The sequence below is a fragment of the Cricetulus griseus genome, chromosome 5 (genome assembly GCF_003668045.3).
Source record: "Cricetulus griseus strain 17A/GY chromosome 5, alternate assembly CriGri-PICRH-1.0, whole genome shotgun sequence".
Taxonomy (NCBI): Eukaryota; Metazoa; Chordata; class Mammalia; order Rodentia; family Cricetidae; genus Cricetulus; species Cricetulus griseus.
The window spans coordinates 192,717,204-192,734,371 of NC_048598.1; positions in this window are offsets into that span (position 1 = coordinate 192,717,204).

A 17,168-nucleotide genomic window follows, 5' to 3' on the forward strand; every position below is an offset into this window, starting at 1 on the left:
AGGGCAGATACTCGTGGGTGTTTTTGCTAGTTTTTGAGGTACTTGGTGTTATGATAAACACTTCACCCCAGTCACTGGCATCCATATATATCCAAAGAGTCTGGGATGCTATGGTAAAAACTTTGCCCCAGTCGCTGGCATCCACATACCCAAAGAGTCTGGGATGTTATGGTGGAGGTTCCACCCCAGCCCCCTTCCCCCATCTCCCTCCAAACCCTGCTGCATTACAGAAAGCCCTCCAAATGATGACTTCTCCCCCAGAGATGCTCAAGACCACTCCCCCAGGGTATGTAAACTGCCCCCCAGAAACCACACTTGTGATTTTTCTGGTTTCCCTTTCCTGCTTCCTCCCTTTGGGGCTGGAAAGCCATCCAGGAGCTTTGTATCCATTAAACATGGGCTTTTTCTAATTTGGTTTGATTTGGATTGCTGTGTTGACAGAGAGGCTTATCAGAGTGTAGAAACTTTTCATTTGGAATTGGTCCTAGGGCCATGTACAGGCTGGGCATGCACAGTACCAGTGACCTGTGTCCCTTTCACCTTTTACTTTGAAACGGCCCAATTATCTTGCTCCAGCTGGCCTGGAACCTATCTGTAACCACAGTAGGCCTTAAACTTCATTATCCTCCTGCCTCAGCCTCTTGAATAGCAGGGATTGTAGGCTTGTGTCACTCCACTGAAATACTACTTTCAATTGATCTTAAGTTATACAATTTGATGTGATGTGAGCTGGAATTTTCCCACTGCTGATGTCTCTGGCAGCCCTTGGTCCACTGGAAAGTGGCAGTGGAGGCTCCTGAAGGAGTGAATGCAAATGACTCCCCAGTTTCTTCAGATTTCGAGCCATGTGTAAAATAGCCAGGGTGGAAAATACCTACTTCATCAACACTGAAGTCAGATTGGAGATGAATGTGAATACTCTAGGAACTTTGAAAGCCACATGAGAATGGACTCAGCCTGCTGGCTGAGTAAAGGAAAACAGGTATAGACCACCCAAGTGTAACTGAACTTTTCAGTTCTCCCAGTCAGGTGCACAGCCTATCCTTTAGGTGGTGAGAAATAAAGACACAGGTAAGAATGTGGACAATGTCTGACACATGCCTATAATCCTGGCACTTAAGAGGTAGAAGCAGGAAAATCAAGAATTCAGGGCCAGCCTCAGCCACGTGAGACCTGATCTCAAAAGAAGCATAAACAACAACAATGAGCAAGAAACAAAAACAAAAATGCCAGCAAAAATACCAACAAAGCAATATATTCTGAGAGGACTAAAATTTGATTTTTTTTTTTTTAATGAAATTATGTTGACCAAAGTCTTGCAATTTCCAACATTGGTCTATTTGTTGGTCTTTTTGGTGGTTCTAGGGGCAGTGAAGAAGAAATATTAACAAATCAATTTTTACCTTTGAGTCCAAATCACATTCACCAGTGTGTGTGTGTGTGTGTGTGTGTGTGTGTGTGTGTGTGTGTGTGTATCTTTAATGGGAAAATCGTAATTTTGTTTCAGTGTTATTTTAAGTCTGCCTTAACTCAGTGTAGTCCTGCATGGTCATTGTCCTATTGGTACATGGCATATGATTGACTAATGATTGATTAAATAAAGAAATCACTTTGTATATGAGAATAAGCCACCAACGGTATTAACAGCCCTAAAGCAAAGGGGAAGTGTTAACTTTTCAGGGGACCTCTCTTCTGTGGCCATAGGGCAGGATACTCTTGTCAGTCACTAGAAGCACAAAGGAGGGGACATTTTTTAAAATTGCATTTCTAGTTCTGTATAAAAGTTGTCATGCAAGATATTTGTTAATGTGACCAAGGGTTTTTCCCCCCTATACTTTGAGTTTCTAGACATGCCTGTGAGTATGGGAGACTGCAATCTACGCTTTCACTTTTCTTTTACATTTGTTCATTTATTAGGATCGGGGAGGGCATGTGTGGAGGTCAGAGGACAATTTCGGTGAGTTGGCTCTCTCCTTCCACCAAGTGGGTCCTGGGGATGGAACTCAGGTCATCAGGTCTTCTGTAAGTGCCTAACCCACTGAGCCATCTTGACAATCCCACTTTTTCATATTTAAAGTGCCTTTTGTTTAATGCAGTTTTTTCCTCCTTTTTTCTTATTTTTATTTATTTGAGCCACTAATATAGTCCATATCCTTTTTCAGGTAATTTTGCTTTCATTTGGGACACAAGGGAGAATCACACTAGATTTAAGACAGCCTTGGATTTAAGACAATCTTGGCTTGGTACTTTTTTGGGGAAGTTCACCTAATTCACCTGGTAGCTGCTTCTGGAGACAAAGTGGAACATTTTATATTAAACAAACAAGCCAACTTAAAAACTCTTAGGTGTAAACACGTGATGACGGGAGATTTTAGTTCAAATAGGTGGGTGATGGGAGACTTTAATTTAGAGGGACCAAGCATTAGAAATATTCAGGTTGAGTGACCCAGCCTTCATCTGGAAAGGGACAGCTCTCTTCTCTCTAAGAAAATCTCTCTGTTGGGGAACAGCGAGAAGGGAACAGGTTCCAAGGATAATCCCCACTCCCCACCCCCACCCCACACCCCGCAGCCAACTCCCAGAGGGAGTGGCTTCTGTTGGGTCTTGCTACTGGTCCTTAAGACAAAATCGGTGACTAGGATGAGTGTATGTGTGGGGGGAGGTGACTGCCTCATTTTCCCTCAGAAAGCTTTGGTCTGGAAGTCCACACGTATCATTTCCGACTGTAGCACAAGGTACTTCCAAATGTGTACGGGGGTGAGGCCAATCTCAGCATCCGGATGTGGAGCTGTGCCTGACTCCCTTTTCTTAGTGAAGAGAGATGCTTTCCTGAACACAGGGAGTGCAGGTTTTCTCCTCTCATAATTGTGACGAGGCTCGTGTTGTATTAGCGGATAGGCCGGTGTTTGAATTGCTAGCAGCTCTCAGTTTTGATCCTTAGGTTGCATAATCAATTCTTTTCATTCTTTTCTTCTTCTTCTTCTTCGTTCTTCTTCTTCTTCTTCTTCTTCTTCTTCTTCTTCTTCTTCTTCTTCTTCTTCTTCTTCTTCTTCTTCTTCTTCTTCTTCTTCTTCTTCTTCTTCTTCTGTTCAAATTAGGAACAAGCTTGCTTCACATGTCAATCCCTTCTCCCTCTCCCTCTCCCTCCCCTTCCCCCCAACCCTCACTTTCAACCCCCTACCTGCCCTCCACTCTATACCCCCTCCACGCCCCAGGCAGGGTAGGGCCCTGGACCGGGGCTCCCCAAAGTCCACCACATCATCCTGGGCCGGGCCTAGGCCCTCCCCCATGTGTCCAGGCGGAGAGAGCATCCCTTCACATGGGATGGGCTCTCAAAGTCCCTTCTTAAACCAGGGAAAAATACTAATCCACTTCCAGGGGCCCCCTAGAGTGTGGAGGCCTCCTCATTGACATCCATGTTCAGGGGTCTGGATCAATCTCGCTGGCCTCCCAGCTCCTCTGGGCTCCATGTGCTTCCCTTGTTCAGGCCAGCTGTTTCTGTGGGTTTCACCAGCCTGGTACCACCCACTTTGATCTTCATTCCTTCCCTCTGTGAAACTGGGTTCCAGAGTTCAGTTCAGTGTATATCTGTGGGTGTGTGCCTTTGCTTCCATCAGCCACTGGATGAGGGCTCTCAGTAGGGGGCAGGCCGGCGGACTCTTTTCTTCATTTTTAAAACTGCTTTTTTAAGACAAGGTTTCTCTGTGTCTTGGCTGTACTGGAACTCGTTTTGAAGATCAAGCTGGCCTCGAAATCACAGAAATCTGCCTGCCTCTGCCTCCCAAGTGCTGGTGTTAAAGGAGTGTACCACCACCACCCGGCTTATCAATTCCTTCCCAGAAAAAAAAAATGATTATATTCGTAATTCTTAAAGATCCATCTCAAATAGGAGATGCTGACAGTGCCCACTGTTGCCTAAGCTGAGGCCTCACATAGACTCAAAGCAGAGTTCTTGGCTAAGGCAATAGCTACATTGTCACCATCAAATCATGACAGTGGTTGCTGCTACTAAACTGAATTAGCAATCGTTTTTAAACATTTTGAAAATTAAAAGAAGCACCACATTGACTTTGTATATTTAGAAAATGATTATGTCTTAAATTCCTGACATTGTTATGTGGTAAATCTAAAGTTTTAGTTTTGTTTTACCACAACATTTTTTTTAATTAAGAGAACTTGAAATAAAATTAATTACACATTTACATATAAAATATTTGTACATAGGCTGGGTGTGGTAGGCCTTACCTCTAATTCCAGCACTTAGAAAGCAGAGGCAGGGGATTCTCTGTGAGTGTCAGGCCAGTCAGGATATATAGTGGGACCCCAGGCTAAAATACACACAAACACACACCACACACACACACACAACACATACTACACATATACCACACACACAACACACACTACACATATATCATATGCACATAACATACCACATACCACCCACTACATACACACACCCCAAACACATAAAATACCACATACACACCATACACACGTACAACACATACGTTCACACACATGCAACACACATAAACCATGCACCCATAGAGTACTACACACCCCACACACACACTACACACACATACATTCGCACACATCGTATGTATAACACACCACACACACACACTGTACATGCATAACACACACTACACACAGACGTACTACACACATGCATGGTTAGAGGGACCAATACAGGAAAATAGCAATTGCCCATGAGAAAATTGCTTTTTAAGCCTCCATTGAAGACTCAAAAAGTTAGAGAAAATTAGAATTCTTTCAAAACTGTTGTTTCCTCAACATGTTTTATTTAGCACCACAGCCAAACCATCATCTTTTGAACATATGATGCTCTATGATAGACAATTATTTTAAATTGAATCCCATAGTTACATATTATCACAAAATAAATTATAAAATGAGAGTTTAAGGAAAATATTGTAAAATACAACATCATTTATAAATTCTTTAAGAGCAGGAAGCCTGTTTACTGCCCCTCTCTACCCACTATGGTATATAACAGCAATAAACACCTCCTAAAGAAATGAAAGCAAAGCTCACAGGTGCTCATGATTCATGATTTTGACACTTAAGGCATATATATATGGACATTATTAACATATATTGCTGAGATTTACCTGATGGGATAAAAATATTACTTCTTTTGAAATAAAGAGTTAATGTATTATCTTCTTCCGATCAAACAGAATAAATAGATCTTAGGTTATAACTCTGGGTTTTATCATAAAATTTATTAGTAGTACAAAGACAGAAAATTTTGCCTCATGTGGAAGCTATTTTTTAATGATTAATAATGTATTTTATATTCAAATATTCTACTTTCTTCCACTTACAAATTTTCTTTTCCAGGAGTGGCTAGGCACACAGAATCTGGTAACTGGTGGGAACCTAGTCGGTGTGAAGTGAGAAGGGGAACACACAAAGCTCCCCAGGAAAGCAGGAGCATTCAGGTTTTTATTCTGTAAATGCTTTTGCTTCTTCATGTGTAAACTGATCTTGAGTTCCATGCTTACCACATTCACAGACAATGAGGAGGCAGCCAGTTGTTTAACAGGAGCTCTCTCTGGTCTCCCTCCCTCTCTCTCTCTCTCTCTCTCTCTCTCTCTCTCTCTCTCTCTGTGTGTGTGTGTGTGTGTGTGTGTGTTTGTGTGTGTGTGTGTGTGTGTGTGTGTGTGTCTGTATATATGATGTTAGCTGTCTCATACCGAGATGAAGATGTGAGTTATGAATGTGAAACTGCCTAGAAAGCACAAGAACCTTGGCAAACATTTGCAGAGTAGCTCACAACACTTTAATGCAGCTAAATGACTTAATGACAAGGAGGGAATTACTGTAAAGTACAAGGCTGGGCCTGGGCTACAACAGTGCCTGTTGTCTAGACTAAGAAATCCAAAATGGATTCCAGGAGGAAGCACAAAGCCAGGCTGTGGAGTGCTTTCTTGGTCCTCCTATACTGTTATTACTGTTCAACAGTCCTGAAATCTGAATGACAGTGGCCTGAGCCCTTTCAAACAACAGAAAGAAGGTCAATTTTTGTAATGAGGAAATGGAAGTGGTGGTGCCGGAGATCGCTGACCCTTACAGTTTCTTGTGCGATGAAGGAGCAGTGAAGTGCACTGGGAAATTATGGTGTAAGACAGCAGTGACACCACCATCACAGAACAGGACCAAGCAACAAGGAGAAAATGCACTAAAATGTGCATAAATAAAATGCACACTATCAACCCTGGTTTTATTACTCTTCACCAACTGTGAAAACCTGGGCCTAACAGTTCTGCAAAGAAAGGAAAAGGCAAAGAGCCCAAACTTAAGTTCAAGTGTTACTCTCATCCAGGGACAAGATTTAAAATGCTTAGCATGTGCTTACTTCCACAGCATATATATGAAAATGCTTAGGAGATTATGGGCTAGTTATGGACCAGTTAGAACAGACATTGCTCAAAGGACTAGAGTAGGACTCTGAAGGCTCAGTGCCCTGCCAGTGGTTATCTGGCTAGCTCCCAGGTCTTGTAGGCACCAAAGCATTTCAGGAGACTTGAATGGAGGTAGACAAAGAGGTGAAGGGATGGCTGTGGCCTAGGATCAGTGGTTGTTCACTAACCAACAAACAATTGTTTCAGTGTGTGTGTGTGTGTGTGTGTGTGTGTGTGTGTGTGTGTGTGTAGGCCAGAGATGAACATCAGATGTCTTCCTGTATCATTTCCCACCTGATTATATTTTGAGACAGTTTCAGTTCCACAGAAACTGGAATTCACCTATTCAGGTAGACCAGTTAGCCAAGCAAGCTCCAGGAAACCTCCTGTCTCTGCCTCCCCAGGGCTGGAACTGGATGTTCCTTACCACCTTACCTAGTTTTTATGTGTATACTGGGGAACAAATGCAGGTCTCTATCCTGGATTAGCAAGTAGTTTACTAAAAGAGACATTTTCCCAATCCTATTTTAGTGTTTTAAGATCAACCTGCAGATACCCCAGGCAGACACCAGATCTGCTTTTAACTCTATTTCAGTCCAGTGCCATGATGAATCAAGCCTTACTTTATGGCATTTTGCAGAGGAGGAATAGCTTGTTATCTGGGCTAATTGAATATGTGCCTTCAATATCTAATCATCTTCGATCTCATGTCCTTTTACATTCTGCTGCTATATCAGCCTCATATTTGTAAGCCAGGAGCTTCTGAATAAGGGAGAGCCCAAGCTCATTTCCATCACTAACGAACATCTATTTCACTGGATAATAACCTTATTCTTGATAATTTTTGATGATTCAAACCCAAAGCAGATTTTGATAGCTTCCTGGACTTTCTTTTTCAGCAACAAAACAGAATTATAATTCTAATGAGGTCAGGCTGGTCTTCAGAACAATGTTTATAGTGTCAACAGCTTTGTTACTTATTTTATTTATTTACATCAACTCAGTAATTGTGATATTTTAAGGGGGCAGAATGGGAAAATTTGCAAACAGAATATAGACTAAGGGCATAGAATGATAAAGACTTGGAAAGGACTCAAAGATCAAGGGTTCATTATGTTCCTTAGGGAGTAACTGTGGTCACTTCTGGATGATTCTCGAGGCATCTGGAAGGCTAAAGAAATGGTCACAGAAGCCACCAGTCACACCAGTGTCAACTCTAACTTCTTCCCTCTAACAGTGGAGGATATGCTCTCAGCTTAGTAACAAATGGAAAAAGGACATCCAGTCATCCCAGAGGAAGCCATGAGGCATGGTTGCTGAAGGACAAGGCACACCGGTTTGCCCAGTACACAAAACTGTTAGTACCATTTGTAAATATCTAGAGGAAACACTTCCTGCCATGTGCTCCCAAGCAGTTAAATTTTCATACACAGAAAGAAAAGATTTTTCAGGCTAAGAAGGGATGAATATTTAAGACAATTTTTCAAACACAGTTAACAAATACTCAGAAAGTGCTGTCTTGGCCACATACTGTTATTACTTTAAGTGCTGGTAGGACAGACATCAGCTAACAAAGAAAACCCACAAAGGTCAGATGCAGAAACCATTGAATTAAAAAGCTGTGCTGACCTTTATTCTGTCTTGTGCTGGAACAAAATGTGAAGGTCATTTTTTTTTTAATCCAAAGAAGATAAACTAAACTTACCCCCTTCCTTACCCCAAAGAGAGAGTTTTTCTGTGTAGTCCTGGCTGCCCTAGAACTCACCTGTACACCAGGCTGGCCTTGAACTCAGAGATCTGCCTGCCTCTGCCTCCAGAGTGCTTCGATTAAAGCCTGCACCACAATACCAGGGCTTAAACTCAAACTTTTAAGTCTCAGAAATTTTTGCTTTGAAGTCACCCATAAAAGAAAGCAGGGCAGAAAGCCCATAACTCTGAAAAACTATATACCATGTCATGTATTTCAAGATGACACCTTAAATTAATCATAAATGAAAATAGCTGTAAAGAATGTAATATTGTCATTTCAAAATAAACTCAGTGAAACATAAATGCCTCAGGGATTTTATACACAGCCATTTATTAAACAGTTGTAAGACTTAGATTTTCTAAGTGGTGTTTCTATTTTGAAATGGTGTTTCCACACCTCTTTTCCCATCCCATTTTTACCCTAGTATAAATGGTTGATATTTTAGCATCTCTCATTGATTATAATACTTCACTGTAGTAAAACAAAAGAACATAACTTAAAAATATTAACTTAAAAAGTTCTTGTCATCACTATGCCCCAGGTACCACAAACATTGTACCAAACCGTTTTTATTAAAATTGTTAGTAGGGTTTACATAAGTAACTCCTGCCACCAAGCCTGACAACGTGAGTTTTCTTTTCTTTTTATGTAATTTATTTATTTTTATTTTATGTGCTGTGTGTTGGTGTTTTCCTGCATTTATGTCTCTGTGGGGGTGTCAGATATTGAAGTTACAGGCAGTTGTTAGCTGCCATGTGTTTGCTATGAATTGAACCCGTGTCCTCTGGAAGAGCAGTCAGTGCTTTTAACCCCTAAGCCATCTCTCCATCCCAGACAACCTGAGTCCTGGGACACATATGAATGATGTGGAATCCCCCTCCCCAACACACAAACACATACATAAATATAATATAATTAAAATATATTTAAAAGTATTAGTAGACCATAATTTAATAAAATTATATCACAGTCCAAAATACTTGATTAAGTATAAAATGTGTCCCCTAATGAAATGGATTAGTGATTACAGTCTTAATTATACCAGAATTATTTGCTATGCTAATAGATAAATTGCCCTTCTATATGGTACCATGGCAATTGCAAAGCTTGGGATATTGTGATTTCTACATCTTTTAGGTATGTGATACCAACATTGTATAACATAGAAACTCACTCTTTAGTATCATTCCCAGCATGCCAAAAGTACTCAGTATGCATTAGCTTTCATGGTCTTCTTGGTTCTCATCCTTTTAGGTTTCACTGTTGCTAGAGAAACTACCTCCCTCACAAACCAAGCCACTTCTAGTCCAAGAGTTTCATTTTAACGGGAATCTTTTAGATAAACAGGGACTTCTAGGGGATGTAACCACATTGTTGCCAAAGCAGGACACACACACACACAAAATTTTTAACCAAAATATTGATGTGGATGGGGATTAAGTGGCTTAATGGAACACACATGCAAAACATATACATCATACAGACAGGTCTCTCTCTCTCTCTCCCTCCCCCACCACAAATCCAATGTTACTGAAAAGACAAGAAGTCCTACATAAAGGGCAGTTAAGCTGACACTGCAAAATTTCACTGTGAACTTAAAAGAGCTGTGTTTCTTTTCCGATGCCAAAGAATTGTGAGCAGAAACTGTGCTTGTAGACACAATACCTGGAGCAATTGCCTCTTTTTGAGAGCCACAGGTGGTATTTTAAAGGGAGACTACCTTCCCATGAGCATAAGTAGGCTGTAATGTGCCGACTTCTGTTTCTATCCTCTGCCTAACTCTTGTCTACTCTTTCCACAATCTGACCTCCACCTCCCTACTGATGTCTATCCTCCCCTGTTGGGGACAATACTCTTCACAGAAGGTACTTAAACAACAACAACAAAGATAAAAAGATATTAATGGTTCATTGTCTTTTTTTAACCAAAGACTATCACTTTTTTTTTCTTTTGGCAAGGATATTCCTGTTTCTCTTCAAAAGAAATATGCCAAGTACTTAAAGGCTTTTTTGAAAAATAAACAAAATTTTGTTTCGAAATAAAAAATTTAGAAGTTCTTTGTAAAGGCAAAACTTGCATTCTGAATGTCTTTTTTTGTTAGAAGCCCAAATATAGCAACTCAGCAGTAATTGCTATTTTATAATCTCCTGAATATCGAACTGTTTATTATGCAAATTAACACTGTTTGGAGTATGCACCCGCCTAGCCATGGAGTTCTCTTTTGTTTACATATTTTACTTTTGCAGCTTTTGCTAGTTGTGTGAAAAGGCATCTTGATATTTGCTAATTCCAGGCCTAAATAGAGTCTACAAAAACTAGTCTTGCAGCAGCTACACTTCATGTTCCTTGTTTTTAAGTGGAAGAAAGATGTGGTAGAGTTGCATAATTTGAAGCAGAAAAAAAGTTTGTAACAGCTAATAGAAATTTCCAGCAGAATTTTCCTCTTATAGTTATTGTCCTGGAGCCATTCTGTGACTCTGGAATTCGCAGCAGAATGTGGCAGCTTAGCGGAGTGAATAGAGCTCCTGCATAGAACAACAGGTCCCAAGAAAAGGGTTTCAATGGAGGGTCATTGTTGAAGGGTTAGATAAGGCTGGGTTGATGAATTGTGAACTGGCCAGGTCAGTTGGCTCACTGGTGTCCATGTGCCTCTCCACCTCAGGTGTAGGGATTAAAATCTTGGTGACAGTCTCACATACGGATGTATAAAAGGAGACAGACAGACAATAAGAAACCAGACCATGAACCAGAAGTCCCAAATATTTCTGGTATTTCTAGTCCCTGGCCAGGACAGGACCAAAGAACTATCTGGCTTCTGGCCAAGAACAAGAATTAATGTCCTTGTCCCTAAAGTGTCTGCTCATTTCTGTCTCCTATTCTCATCAGCTACATTAGTCTAAAGCATGACTCTACCTTGCATATGTATTAATACATATATTAACATAATCAACAATATGAACAAGAGGCCTTATTCACACTTCACAGATCAGGCAACTGTAGCTGTAAGCTTTTGACCAGCTAAGTCAACCCACCATCGATGCATGTAGACCACTCTTCTGCTCTATTTCATTGAGGAGAACCCTTTGCACACTCAGAATGCTATAGAGCACATCCATCCAACCACTCTTAGTGCCCTGTTAACTCAGGTGTAGCAGGTCTTTCTTGTAGAACTTTCCTTGGTGCCATCAGTTCTCACACAATGACATGGAGACTTTTTACTAATTATGAAAGCTTGGCCTTAGCTTAGGCTCATTCCCAGCTAACTCTTCAGACTTGAATTAATCTGTTTATATTAGTCTATATCCTGCCACATGACTCGTTACCTTTCCTCCATATGTCTGACTTCTTAAGTGTCTTCATGGCAAACCTGCCTCTCTTCATCCCACAGTTCCTATCTCTTGGAATTCCCACCTATTCTCTCCTGTCTAGCTATTGGCCACTCAGCTTTTTTATTAAACCAATTAGAAAGTTCCTTGGCAAAGACACATCTTCACAGTGTACAAAAAGATTATCCCACAACACTCAGGGCTCAAATCCACTGAAGCCTCTGGGGAAAGAGCAGCCTCTGACCTCCCACATTAATCCAGTATGGGCATGAGTCCAGAAAGTCCAGTTTTCAGAAGGTCTTGGTGCCGGTATGCCACCCAAACTTCAGGGCTTGGTAAACTGTCAGACAATTGGAAAGTCTTAAAGGTTTGTAAGACTGTTGGAATTTTGTATTGTTCCAAATATGTGCAGAATCATCAGGTGCCACCTTCAACTTTGTTTTGCCAGCATTCTTGGTCAGCATATTTTAGAGACTCCCAAATGGTGGAATATCATCTATGCACAGTCAAATATGTTATAAAATAAAAGTTGACTGTTTCAAGCATGGAGAAAGAAATTATTCCAATGTTGACATCTTAAACTAATTTTAGAGGATGTTTCCCCTTCCCAAGTCCAGCATTCTAAGTTCAATATTTTTCAGTCTAACAAGACTCGAAGGCCTGGAGATAACAGGGAAGACTCAGGGAGCTCTGTGCTCACTCAGCAAGCACAACCTCCAACTACAGTAAGGCACCAGTAGTAGACTACTTTCATCACATGCGACTGCAAGCCTGGCATTGTGTTTTCCAACTAGTTACTACCTCACGTGTCATAGGCAGTGTTCTATTGCTGTGAAGAGACCCCATGACCAAGGTAGCTCTTACAAAGAAAAGCATTTAATTGGGGTTTGCTTACACTTTTAGAGGTTTAGTTCATTATCTTCAGGGTGGGCAGCACCCTGTGAACATGGTACCTGAATGTTCTACATCCAGATCCACAGGCAGCAGGAAGAGAGAGAGCCACTGGACCTTGCTTGGGCTTCTGAAAACTCAAAGCCCACCCCTAGTGACATACTTCCTCCAACAAGGTCACACCTCCCACTCACCCACCCCCAAGTAGTACCATTCCCTGATAAACAAGCATTCACATGTATGAGACTATGGAGGCCATTCTTTGTTTGTTTGTTTGTTTTTGTTTGCTTGTTTGTTTTTTGAGACATGGTTTCTCTGCGTAGCTTTGGAGCCTATCCTGGCACTTGCCCTAGAGACCAGGCTGGCCTTGAACTCATAGAGATCCACCTGCCTCTGCCTCCCGAGTGCTGGGATTAAAGGCGTGTGCCACCAACGCCCGGCTAATGAAGGCCATTCTTATTCAAACCACCACAATCACGTTATCTTCACAAAAACTCTAGATGGGGAATACATTACCAGATAGCCTATCATTTTTCAAATTCTTACCTGCAAGATGGCTCAATATGCAAAGGTGCTTGTCATCAAGCCTGATAACCGGAGTTCAATTCTTGAAACCCACAAAGAAAAGGAGGAGAGAAGCAACTCCCTCAAATTGTCCTCTGATCTACACATTATTTTACACACACACACACACACACACACACACACACACACAAGCACACATACAAAAAACCTAATTTTTAAAAATGATCATTGTCCATACTCTGTACTGAGGGTCTTATAATGTACGGGCAGAGATCTTTCATAGGGTGTGAGGGGGGACTTATGCTGCAAAGCATCCCCTGTGGTTTTCCATAATTTGCAGAGTAACAAAGTGGGCATAAGAAATACCCTTCAAACAGCCATTTTCTGAGTTCTGCTTGTAAGACAGAAGGGCTGTATTTTAAATTTTTCTAATAGACTAGCTCTTCTAACCACCTTTGTCCATTATTCTATTCATGCAATCCATCATCAATGAATACATGAATATTTATGTCTATCTGTAATATGTATAGCATTTTAGCAGGCAATTCCCTTAAAGACTACTGCAGTGTTCTGTGAATAAACAACACTGGGCTCCCATGACCCTTTTGTAGGCCAACTTTTAACCTGATTAATTTGACTTAACAATATCACAGGCAAGCTCTTGTAGGGAAACAAAAATATAAAGTGTGTTACCAGGACAGTGAGTTAGGAAACCAAAGGAAGCAAGCATCCTAACTGTCACAGCTGAGACAGTGAGGTCCTGCAGACACTGCTGGATGAAGGGAGGGTGAGGAAGGTACACACCGAACTCAGCCTGATCCTGTGGGTCATTTCAGAGAATTCTCTACAGTGCTTTTGTTTTCATTTTTCTGTCTTAATGAACATTCACAGACTTTACATTGCCAACACACACACACACACACACACACACACACACACACACACACTTTCTGCTACCCAAAATACCGAGCACTTTGTTTTATATGGGGATACCTTTAAAGGATTATATATGTCTTCTTCATCTACCCTTTTTGCTGCAGCACTAGGAACATCAGAGAGCTCCAAGTGAATGAACACAGATGTACTGTATAAGAACCATCTCATCAATCTCCCCTTTCCATCCAAGGTTAGAGCCAATTAAGAGGTAAGTAAGGACAGACAGAAGCTCCCCAACTTCTTTACCGACTGACTCTGAAATCACAACACTTAGATGCATGGGTACGTCTGGGTTCCCATGTTACACTCCAGAATATTCATATTCATATTCAGTCACCATCACAGGTACCAATCTATTCATAATTGGCCCCACCTGAGATGATGGTTGAGTTTGTTAGAACCACTAAGGAGGCAAACTCTGGGCATGTCTAGGAGGGACCATGTCAGTAGATAGTTACCCTCTGGGCGTGATTGAGAGGGATTGTGCAGGTTGGGGTCATTGAGTTAGGGAAACTCATCTTAACTATGGGCAGAGACTTTATATAGACTGCTCAAATTAGTGCTAAGTAAAGGAGAGAGCAAGCTGACATCATGCATTCATGCCTGCTTCCTGACCTGGACACAGTGTGAGCAGCAGCTGCCTCACATTCCTGTTGCTGTAATGGACTGTACTCTTAAACTGTGAGCCAGTAGCTTAAGTAGTTTTACCAGGTATTTTGTCTCAGCAATGGGACAAGGAACTAAAGCAGCAAGGATAGAGCCACATGGACCTGCTCTCTAGCTCACTGTGTCCTGGTGACCACATGTTCTTCCTCTAGGAAGCAGAAATGAGGGATCAGAGAGAGGCCAGGAGGGCATCTCTAAGCAGTGCCTCTCAAAGGGTGGTTAAAAGACCAACTGCACCTGGTGATGAGTGAAGAACGCTAATTGTGGGGCTCTGGAGCAGATAAAGCAGAACAGAACAGCCCATTTCACAAGCTCCCCAGGAGTTCTCATGTTCCCTATGGTTTGAGCAACCAGATTCAAAAGAATAAATTTTTGAAGCACTTTTTTTAACTTTGAAAACAAATTATTCAATTGCTTGTGTGTGTGTGTGTGTGTGTGTGTGTGTGTGTGTGTGTGTGTGTGTGTGTGTGAGAGAGAGAGAGAGAGAGAGAGAGAGAGAGAGAGAGAGAGAAGGACATGTGCTTGCCCATCACATGTATGGAAACTTCTCTTTTTCCACCATGCTGAGGCAGGTGGCTGGGCCTACCAGGTGATTCCTGTATCTCTACATCTCATCTCACTGGGAGACACACAGATACCATCACATGCAGCTCTTTACATGGGTTCTGAAGGTTGAAGTCAGGTTGTCAGGTTTGCATGCCAGGTGATTTTTACGTACTCAGCCATCTTACCAGCTCCCTCTTGGAGTGCCTTGGAAATGTCAACTTACTCTTCTTGAGACAAACTCAACCATCATCTCAGGTGGGGCCAATTATGGATAGATTTGGTACCTGTGATGGTGACTGAATAAGAAGGCTTTCTGGACACAGCAGATGTTTGAAACTAATTCATCCACAGACATTGTGAGTGTGTGTGTGTGTGTGTGTGTGTGTGTGTGTGTGTGTGTGTGTGTCATTAAGGTACCCCCCCCCACAGTTTCCATCATGTACACACACTATGGGGATCTCTGTCCAGAATTTACCAGGATAGGCACCTCTCAATTCCGGGAAAATCTGTCCTCCAGAGGGCATCTGATTGGCATAAGTCAGAGACAACAAGCAACTGGCATTTTGTGGGAAGAATACCCAACAATGCATAGTACTGACCCTGACAACAAAGAAAAATCTAGTTTAAAATGGCAGTGGTGTTGAGGCTTCGTGGCTCTGGTTTGCATCTTTCAATTTTGAACCTCCTGCATAATTGTGTTTAGATATGAATGCAATAAAACTGCATTTTAAATTTATTTACGAAACCCTTACCTACACAAGCATTAGCTCTCTCTTCCTATTTAGGGTTAGCAAGTGATATTATGAGTCTCAAAACCCCATGTCTTCAATTACCTCCTTCTAGATTCTATCTCTTTACTCCCCAAGTCTCTTTCCTCATTTCAAAGTACATCTACCAGTGTGTCACACAGACTGGAAATGCATTGATTTGTTGGCTGAAGTTTCTGTCCCAGCAACCAGCTCTCAAATAGCCACACAGGGACTTACTATTAATTATAAATGCCTGACCAATAGCTTAGGCTTGTTACTAACTAGGTCTTTCAACTTGAATTAGCCCATTTATATTCACTTGAGTGCTGTTAATTGAATCATGGCTTGTTATCCTCATTTTCTACACATCCTGATCCCTCTGAATCCGGCTGACGACTCTGCCCTTCTTCTCAATGTTCTCCCAGTCTGGCTCTCCCGCCTAATCTCTTCCTGCCTAGCTATTTGCCAGTTGGCTCTTTATTAAACCAATAAGAGCAACACATCTTGACAGTGTACAAAAGGAGTATTTCACAGCATTGATGTTACTTGATGATGACTGAATTAATGTGTCCTGGTTGCAGCCCAACTATTGTAAAAGTGTTTGCTACCTGGCAGCTTCTTGGTATTCTTTCCAAAAGTATTTCAGTGAGTGCAAATTTCAGGCCCCATGGTTTTATAACTCCAGAGACAACATCTCTTACCATGCCATTGGAACTCCACAGTGGTCCCAGTCAGTATGTACATGCCATCTCCATGGACTGAGTTTTCTGAACAAGCCTTTCTCCTCTCTCTCCATCATCTAACCTTTTCAAGAGAGCACAGTTTATTTCTTGTTTCTATGTACTTTATTTATGGTGGTTAGAGAAGACAGAAGAATGCTAGTTAAGTTTTGGTATTAGTTAAACAAAAAATAAAGCTTGAGTATAAACATACCCTGCATATTTCTCCATATAGACTTTGAGTTTGAAGATTATTTGTATCCATGTGATATTCAAACCTAAGGGAGCTTCTTGCAGTCTTAGTCTTTTCTGTTGTTTGGTTGGTTGCCTGTTTTTGCCTTTAGTTTTTCTAAATCTGGCAAGCCAAAGTACATTGTTCCATAAATGCTTCAGAACATTTGTTTTCTCTTTAAAGAAGTTTCCTTTTCTTGATAAATTACTAAATGTTTTTGTTTTTGGTTGTTTGTTTTGTTTTTTTGTTTTTGTTTTTGTTTTTGAATGAAGGCTACAATGTAGATAGTTTATATCAGAAGAGCCATACTATTTGTTAAGTTATCAATATCTTACAAACTTGCTATAAAATAGGTACTTCTCTAAGCCTCCTAAACAGCTCCCAAACCTTCTCC